We start from the raw sequence: 10,246 nt of genomic DNA, 5'->3' as shown, positions 1-10,246 counted from the left end.
TGAACAGCTATTATTTTGAATTTTACTGAGATTTTATAGTTTTCTCAGTGGGGAGATTAGTCTAATACTGGAGAATTTGGCTTTAATTTACCTTACTACTTGCTCAACCACTAACAAAGTTGAAATCAACCTGTAAGTGGAGGGATAATATATCCCAGTTTAATATCTAGGATGCTTCTGATTTGCGGCTCTTATTCTAGAATAATACCCAATAGTGCCCCCTTTCACTCTCAAGAGTTCAGCATGTGCAGTAAATGACATGATTATTTTACCTCTAAAGGTGATTTTATCTTTCTTCTGGTCCCCAATAAATAAGCATTAATTACTTATAAAAGAATGCCAAATGATGGGGCCCCTGGGTGGCTCAGTCAGTTAAGCATCCGACTTCTGCTCAGGTTATGATCTCAGAGTTCATTAGTTTGAGTCCCCCCATCGGGTTCTGTGCTGACAGCTCAGAGCCTGGAGCCTGCTTCGAATTCTGTGTCTCCCTCTCTCTGCCCCTCCCCCACTCACACTCTGTCCCTAGCTGTGTCTCAAAAACAAATACACACTAAAAAAAATTTTTTTTAAATAATGAAATAAATAAATAGAGAGAGAGATTCTGCTCTTTTGCAGTCACTGTGGCATGCAAAGTCTCCTGTGACACCTCTACAAGGCAGTGGAGGCAGTCCTGCACAGGAACCAGTGGAAGCAACAGAAGGTTTTGGACACCATGGAGCTACAGATCAACTTGAAGAACTATAGCCCTCAGAAGGATGATGTTACTTGGGCACCGTCAGGCTTAAGTCCACACCGACTTCTCTGTGTGTGTGTTGTAGGGGGAGCAACAGCGCTATGATGAGGCCACAACTGTGGATTTCTCCCATGTGGACACTGAAGCACTGAAGAAAAATAAACTCAGCAAGAATAAGAAATTCATCAAGAACGTGGCCAAGAAGTATGATGTCTTTTTGCTTTGGAATCTTTGATGAAGAAGATGCCATGAATCCTGGGCCCAGGCCTGAGTAAGACTGGCAAATTCCCTTCCTTACTGACCCACAATGAGAACATGTGGCCAAAGTTGATGAAGTGAAGTCCATGATCAAATTCCAGACAAAAAACGTGTTGTGCCTAATAGTGGCCATTGGCCACGTGAAGATGATAGATCATGGACTTGTGTACACATCCACTTAGCTGTCATTTCCCTGGTGTCATTGCTCAAGAAGAATTGGCACGATCTCTGGGTTTTATACATTAAGAGCACCATAGGCAAGCCTCAGTGCTTATACTAACACACAGCTTAATAAACTCTACTCCCACCATTAAACACACACACACACACACACACACACACACACACACAGAGTTCATATATATTATTTCTGCAGGTCTTAGAATTAGTACTCTTGTGTTTACTTGAATATCTGACACATCATTCTGGAATCAAAAAAAGAAGTTTATATTTATAAAGATTAAGGATATTTCCCCATGTTTAAGTGGGTAATCAGTTCCAATGTCTATAAACTTATAATATCTTGTGTGAAAACAGAAATACATATATGAACACAATGTGTTCATTTCAAAAAAATTTTTAACGTTTATTTATGTTTGAAAGAGAGAGAGAGAAAGTGCAAGTGGGGGAGGTGAAGAGAGAGAGGGAGACACAGAATCCTAAGCAGGCTTCAGGCTCCGAGCTGTCAGCACAGAGCCCAGCGTGGGGCTTGAACTCACAGACCGTGAGATCATGACCTGAGCCAAAGTTGGACATTTAACCAACAGTTGACCAAAGTCAACTGCTTTTCTACATGTATAATTTTCATAGCCTCTGAGTACTAGACGAAACCTTAAGATGATTGAACTCAGCCATACTTGCTCTTTACACAAAAGGGCATTGAGGTTCCAAAAGTTAATTTAGGGTGACCTGAATCATTTATCCAACATTACAGATAGATCCTGAACTCTCCTGACTCCTACGCCAATACAATTCCATCTCTACAAACTATCCCACCCAGTATTTTCCTATTAGCAAACTCTTCCGGCTCCTATGTCCTAGTACACGAGTATAAAAGGTTTGGGAATCCTTCCATATTGGGTTATGTACAGGCAAGATTTAAAAATTATAAAAAGAGAAAGATTTAGGCCTTTCATACCAAGCTACAAAGGGCAAGGGATATCTTCCTGTGAATTTCATAATCGTTAATATTTCTATTCACTAAACGTTTGCCAGAATACCTACTGGGTAGCCCCCAAGGATTTCAAGTTACAGATGGTTCATTAGGATTCTTTGTTTATTTCAAATGGAAGAATTTACAGAGTACATGATTTATTAGGTAGCTCCAGCAGACACATCTGGTGCCCTGAGTCACATCCGTCTAGCCTTACATCTGATTTTAAACAGGTTGGAATAGACAATTCCATGCAAACTTGGATTTGTTTCACCTGATAGCATCCCACCTGTAGCCCACATAGTATCTCTCATTTCTTCCCCAAGCCTGTCTTGGATGCCAGTGAGAGTTTGCTTGGCTCTTATGTATGTGCAGGGGAGGAGCAGGGAGCAATCTTGACCAATGAACAAGAGTTGACGGATAAACATTCCTGCCTCCTGATCATTGTGTATAAAAAATTCTGGGGGCACGCCTGAATGGCTCAGTCGGTTGAGCGTCCGACTTTGGCTCAGGTCATGATCCCATAGTCCGTGGGTTCAAGCCCCACGACGGGCTCTGTGCTGACAGCTCAGAGCCTGGAGCCTGCTTCAGATTCTGTGTCTCCCTCTCTCTCTGCACTCCCCCACTTGCACTTTGTCTCTTTGTCTCTCTCTCTCTCTCAAAAATAAACATTTTTTAAAAAATTCTGGGAGGCATTCTATGTGTGTCTTAGGATGTTTCAGTAGAATTAAGCTTTGTTGCCCATAATGGCAGCCATGAAACATCACCCTTATGCTTCTCCTTTTTCATATTTTTAATCTCGTTCTTCCTGCTCCCTCATTCCTGTCCCAACGTCACCTCTCAAAGAAACACAAGTCTTTGTCTCAGGGTATCATTTTGGAGGAACCCCAATCATACAATTCTCAAACACTAAATTCCTCTGCTTATAAAATGTCCCTGTTTCAAAGTTCTCAACTTTGGTTTCACATATGAAGGCTACTCCATAGCTTCAATTTCTATGGCATGTTTTGCTAGACAGGAAAAGAACTATAATGGATGTGTTCTATTATGATGCCATCTAGTGGCAAGGATGAATCAAAACTCATGGCATCCAAGTGACCATGTCTTAAGTACTAAATTTAAACCCTAGTAATTTCACATTACATGGGATAGATAGATGTATTCGAGAGCAGGCAATCTTAACACAATTCCACTGAAGGTCAAAAAGATAAATGTTTGTGACAGGATATTAAAAGGTTGGGATAATTTTATGATATGTAGGCAACACAAGCTAAGACAATGATAAAGATAATCAAATCTCACGCATGAAAAGGCAAAAGCTAATCGCCTACAAGGTCAGGTAGAGCTCTACCTCTATGTTTTGATTTAGCTGAGCATACAGTCATATTAAGCACACAAAGTTGGTTCACACAGTATAGTATCAGCCCCAACAGCCAGTGCTAAAGAGATCCCAGGGTAGAAATAAGCAGTAACATGAAATAATAGTAATAATAATAATAATAATAATAATAGCAGCTACCATTCAATGTGTACTTATTATGTTCCAGGACCTCTGCTAAATCTTAGATCCACATGACCTCATTTAATATTTATAACAACCCTAGAAGGTAGGTATTACTAATATACCCATTTTCATATGAAGAAAAGAAGGCTTAGAAAAATTAATAAAGTTCTCAAAGTCACACACAACTAGTGTTCTCTTACCCAGTTCTCATTTTATGCTGCATCACAAATCATGGCTAATTTTATGCCAAGTACATTGTTAGTGATTGTTATCAATAATGATCCCCCTTTTTACAGAGGGCGCTAAAACAGTAACAGTTAAATATCTTGCCCCAGGTCACCTAGAAATCAGTGGTCTGCCTGAATTAAGACTCCTTGGTCACTGGACTCTAGTCTAAACGTATCTTCTTTCTCTTGACTGACTTCTGCCAGCAATTAATTTATATCCCTAAGCAAAAGATCTGATTGCCTTATCTTAGATTATGTAACTGAAAGTGCTATTATTAGAGAAGCTCTTCTACAGAACTATGAAAAAAAAATGTATCCTAGAGAGTTTAACTCTGTGACATCTTCTGACAGTGAATTTCATAGTTGAATCAGGTTTAGGGTGAATCAGAGCTCAATGGCCAGCATATATTTTCCTAGCAGTTCATGCTAACATAAGAATCAAGGAGGAGATAGATTTACCATCAAAGGACATATAGAGTTTGATCGTGATAAAAAATAGAATCTCCCCAGTCATAGGCACATCCTCTTAAGAGAGACAAAAAAGCTTCTGGATTCTGTTGAACAACCATTAGCACAACTTGGGGTGAAATATTTAAACTTTCTGGACTTCAGTGTTTCATCTTTGAATAAGAAAAATGAAACCAATGTCACAGAGTGGTGATGAGGATTCATCTATATAAGTAACCAGGAATAACACCTGATACATGGTAGGACCTTCAATGATTTTGCTTTTCTTTTACACCTTTTTTTTTTTTTTTTGCTTCATTAAGAATTCTAAATTGCTTATAAAAAAAGACTCAAAAAATGCTATCTCTCTTCTTCCTTCTTGTAGTCCAAAGAAGAAAAGCTCTCGTAGCAAGTTGGACACTGCATAGGACTTGAGAAATTAATACTTTTGGAGTATCTAGGCCTGACCTTAGAGGACAATTTAGCAATACCTAACACCTTACAAATGCAAATACTGTTTCATCTACCAGTTCCACTTGTAGGAATTTTTCCTGCAGATAAATGATTGAGGTGCAGGGCTATTCACTACAGCATTAATTTTAACAGCAAAATATTTTTAAAATCTAAACGCCCATCAGGGGATTCATTATAGAGATTACGGTACATGCTATATCTATAGATGAGCATAGTACACATTGGAAAAAAAATCCAGAATACATCTTTTAAGTGAGAAAGAAGGCATAGAAAATTACACATAATATACTATTACTGTATTAAAAGGAAAGAAAATAAGTATATATTGATATTTTCTTCTATGTGCATATAAAAACTCTAGAATGATAGCTGAAAATTGTATTTTCTGGTGAGCAGGGTGGGAGCAAAGTGAGTTCATGTGGGAAATGGGTGAAAAGGAGATTTTCACTGTTTTCCATTTTTCTTTCTTTTTTTAAGTTCTTATTTACTTATTTTGAGAGAGACAATGAGAGAGAGAGAGAGAGAGAGAGAGAGAACAACTGAGTGGGGGTGAGGAAAAGAGAGAAGGGAAAGACAGAATCCCAAACAGGCTCCACACTGTCAATGCAGAGTGAACGTGGGGCTCGAACCCATGAACCGTGATAGCATGACCTGAGCTGAAGTCAAGAGGTAGACATTTAACCAACTGAGCCACCCAGACACCCCTGTATCCCACTTTTTCTAGACCAGTGGCAAAAATTCAATAAACTAATTAAAGTTTAAAAATATTTTAATTAGTCTTGTACCCACTTCCAAAAGATAACAAGATGTTCAAGAGTGTCATCTTATCTCACATACTTTCTAATAGTCAAATGGTTGAACTGAGCCACAAGCTACTAGATTTTTCCATATAAAGACGATCATCACATCTTGGAGACCAAGAACTACCCACATCTATGACTACTTCAACTATTTCTATTTTGGTCACTTTTTATTTTTCTGATGCTGGTCCAGTAACAGAACCATATGATGGCCATTTGTAGGGAAGCGCGGTTTCACCACTGACCTTTAACATAAATGACAACATATGCCACATACCCTTAATTTCCTCTTCAAGCAAACCTATAACACTTAATTGGACAGTGAATCACATCGCTCGCGTTTTTTACGTGTCCAACTCTTGCACTTGTAATCAAACAGAAGTCAGAGGACCACATGATGAGCTCTCTTCCGGTGGTGCTCTATTTAGGGAGCACTTCCTTATTTTCACTCTAATTTTTCCACTTCATATGTATACTTGAGCATGAAAACATTGGAGCAACACATTTCTTTTATGATGCCAGAGAGCCGACGTTTGACTCTCATAATGCGTTCAGCAATATGACCTCCATGTCCAGACCTAATTTCTTGATTTCTTATACTAAACATGCTAGTACCCAAGCGTTGCCCACCATGGCACACCACAGCACCAATTCACATAGATGCCTAGGCCACAGCCATTGGAGTCAGCCTTATTGCCTTTCTCTTGTACCCCACATCCGGCCTACCAACAGACCGTGCCAGCTCTACCATAGAAGGTAAAAGAGCAAAGATTTGTAAACTAAACCATACAACCCGTGGGTCAAAGAAGATATCACTAGGGAAAATTAGAAAATATTTCAACCCGAAATATAATTAAAACATGAAAATTTGGGGGATCCAGCTAAAGCAATGCTGAGAAGGAAATTTAAAGCTTTAGGTGATATTAGTAAAAAAAAGTCTAAAATCAAAGATTTAAGTTGCCAACCTTTTTTTTTAATATAATTTATTGACAGATTGGTTTCCATACAACACCTAGTGTTCATCCCAACAGGTACCCTCCTCAATGACCATCACCCACTTTCCTCTCTCCCCAACCCCCAACAACAACCTTGTTCTCAGGACCCAAGAGTCTCTTATGGTTTTCCTCCCTCCATCTCTGTAACTTTTTTTTTTCCTCCTTCCCCTCCCCCACGGGTCTTCTGTTAAGTTTCTCAAGATCCACCTGTAAGTGAAAACATATGGTATCTGTCTTTCTCTGGCTGACTTATTTCACTTAGCATAATACCTTCCAGTTCCATCCTAAGTTTCTATCTTAAGAATGTAAAAAAAGTGGGGCACCTGGGTGGCTCAGTCGGCTAAGTGTGCAACTTCGGCTCAGGTCATGATCTTGCAGTTCATGGGTTCGAGCCCCACGTCCGACTTGGTGCTGACAGCTCAGAGCCTGGAGCCTGCTTCGAATTCTGTGTCTCCCTCTCTCTCTGCCCCTCCCCTGCTCATGCTCTCTGTCTCTCAAAAATGAGCAAAAGTTAAAAAAAAAAAAAAAAGAATGTTAAAAAAAGAGAAAATTCCATCTTAAGAATGTAAATAAAATACCAAAAAAGAAAAAAAGCCCAGAAATCATGAATATCAGGAATAAAAGAAAAGTATCACACAGATTCTATAAACTTTAAGAGGATAATGAAGATATGTCACTAGCAACTTTATGCCCATAATATTGACAAGTTATAGGAAACAAACAATTGTTTTAAAAACACAAGTTATAAAAAGTTAATAGAGGAGAAAATAAAAATTTAAATAGCCCAATAAGTAAGCGCAAATGTAAAGCACAAAAGTAAAATAGTATTTATTCACAAATGACTTGCCTTTCTACATAGAAAATCAAAAACAATCTATTCTTTTAGAACTAGTAGAATTAATAAGTGAATTTAGCAAGATTACAGGATATGTGGTCAATATACAAAAACCAGTTTGTATTTCTCTATATTAGCAGCAATCAGAAAATTAAAACTTAAAATACCATTTCTAATAGCATAAAAAAACATAAACACTTAGGAATGAGCTTAAGGAGGAAAACTGTACAACTTGTGCCTGAAAACAACACAACTGCCAAGAGAAATTAAGGAAGTCACAAATAAATGAAGAGGCACAGCATGATTAGAAGATTCAATATTATTAAAATGTCAGCTCTCTTCAAACAGATCTGCAGATTCAACATTCCCAGACAGAATCTCCTCGGGATTTTTCTTGCAGAAACTGACATAGTAATTCTAAAATTTATTTGGAATTTCAAAGGGGTTAGGAATACCAAAACCACCAAAAATTTAAAAAGCAAAATTGAAAGACTCATCACTTGATTTCAAGATTTACTATAAATGTACAGTAATTAAGACAAAAGTTGTGGGCACCTGGATGGCTCAGTCGGTTAAGCATCCAACGCTTGATTTCCGCTCAGGTCATGATCTCGAGGTTCGTGAGTTCAAGCCCCGTGTTGGGCTCTATGCTGACAGTGCAGAGCCTGCTTGGATTCTCTCTCCCTCTCTCTCTCTGCCCCTCCCCTGCTTGCTCTGTGTCTCTCTCTCAAAAATAAACAAACTTTTAAACAAAAAGACAAAAGATGCAAGATTATTCAATGGAGAAAGAACGGGGTTTTTTTTCAACAAATGATGTGAGTCAAATGTACGTTGTGTAAAGAAAGATGGAACACAATCTCAATGTCACATTATACATAAAAGTTTACTTGAAATGAAACACACGCCTAACCATAAAACTAAATTTTGGATTTCTAGGAAAAAAATGTAGAACACCTTCACAAAGTTTTCAGGTAGGCAAAGATTTCTTAGGCAGATTTAAGAATCATTAATCAAAAGGGAGTTTTTCCCAATATTCTAATTTTTTGCTTGAAAACTCAAGTTTTATTATTGGCAACAAATGTATCCATTGTTTTGGAAAAGACGGGCTCATATTGTTCATTCTTAAGAAAATTTTTGTTAAAATGTCTGCCAAACACCTAAGTCTAACCAACCACAGTTTGTTCCACGACAAAAACAGCTAATAGTTCAGCTTGCAACTCAAACCATCACCCAAGTGTTCCCCAGCCTAGACACAGCCAATGAACCTTGTTATGCAGCATAAATAAGTACTTTATGCAAAGTTCCCAGTTTTGGCACACAGAATATTAAAAAGACTTGTATTTGTGAGTGGAGATGTAATAAAAACTATTCATACTTTTTTAAAAAAACAGTCCGTTTTTTTAAGTTTATTTATTTTGAGAGAGAGAGAGAGAGCACAGCAGGGAGGGAAAGAGAGAGAGAAAATCCTAAGCAGACTCCATGCTGTCAACACAGAGGCCTATGTGGGGCTCAAACTTATAAACTTTGAGATCATGACCTGAGCCGAAATCGAGAGTTGGATGCTTAACTGACCGGGCCACCCAGGCACCCTCCAAAAACACATTCTTACATGAAGCTGTTTTTTCTTCTTTTTAATTTTTTTAAGTGTGCATTTATTTTTGAGAGGGAGACAGACAGAGTGTGAGCAGGGGAGGGGCAGACAGAGAGAGGGAGACACAGAATCTGAAGCAGGCTCCAGGCTCTGAGCTGTCAGCACGGAGCCCAAAGGGGGGCTCAAACTCGTGAACCATGAGACCATGACCTGAGCTGAAGTTGGACGCTTAACCGACTGAGCCACCCAGGCGCTCCTTCTTCTCCTTCTTCTTTAACTGTGACTGTATGGCAGTAAGGAATACAGTTATCAAGAAGAGCTTGGGGCCGCTTCCTTGATTCATGCTAAGCCACCAACAGTTTTACCCACTCTTGCTTTTGCACCATTAGTGCAAATGTCAATAGTTGAAGTAAGCAAACAGCGTTTTAGTATTATAATGAAAATTCTTTTGACCTTATGATTTGCCAGCAGTCTGCAGATTTTCTGAGCTACTGTTCTAGGAGATAGAGAAATACATGTAAAGGCCTGAAGGAGACTGATTAACTAAAGCCATAAGATCGGCCGAAATTTACATTTGTTCATTCAGTTAAGTAATTAGTAAGTGTCTACTATGTTCCAGGCACTGCTGGCACCAGGCATATAGTGATGAACAAATTAAGTCATGTCTTTTCTCAAGGAGATTTCATGTAGGCAGGGGAGTATGTAGGCTGAAGGGTGGGAACAGAGAAGAAAATACACTAATTAGTCCATTACATGAATATATTACAATTCGTTTATCCACTTACCTATTAAGAGGAATTCAGGTTGTTTCCATTCTTGTTATTAAGAATAAACATGATACGAACTTTTGTGCACTAGCGTCTCTCTCTCTCTCTCTCTCTCTCTCTCTCTCCCTCTCTCTTTTTAAGTAATCTCTATGCCCATGGTGGAGCTCGAACTCATGACCCTGAGATCAAGAGTTACATGCTCTACCGACTGAGCCAGCCCAGGTGGCCCCAGTAGTCTCTTTTTGGACGTGCGTTTTTGTTTCTCTCAGCAGATAACTAGCTGTGCAATGGCTGGGCCACAGAGTAGATAAATGGTTCTCACCATAGGATGATTTTGACAATGTCTGGGGACGTTCTTGTCATGACTGGTGAGACTCTTCTAGTGGATGGAGGCCAGGGATACAGTTCAACATCCTACAATGCACAGGACAGTGTCCATGGCAAAGAACGACCTGGTTCAAA

The 10,246-nt window shown here is 38.9% G+C and overlaps 1 pseudogene; it reads left to right on the top strand.

Moving 5' to 3' along the window:
• The first annotated feature begins 643 nt into the window (after window positions 1-643).
• LOC131508606 (large ribosomal subunit protein uL1-like) lies at window positions 644-1,271 on the top strand (annotated as a pseudogene).
• The last annotated feature ends 8,975 nt before the right edge of the window (window positions 1,272-10,246 follow it).

This window comes from Neofelis nebulosa, chromosome 4 (assembly GCF_028018385.1).
Source record: "Neofelis nebulosa isolate mNeoNeb1 chromosome 4, mNeoNeb1.pri, whole genome shotgun sequence".
Lineage (NCBI taxonomy): Eukaryota > Metazoa > Chordata > Mammalia > Carnivora > Felidae > Neofelis > Neofelis nebulosa.
Note: the sequence above shows the minus strand (reverse complement) of the source record. Positions and strands in the feature narration are given on the sequence as shown.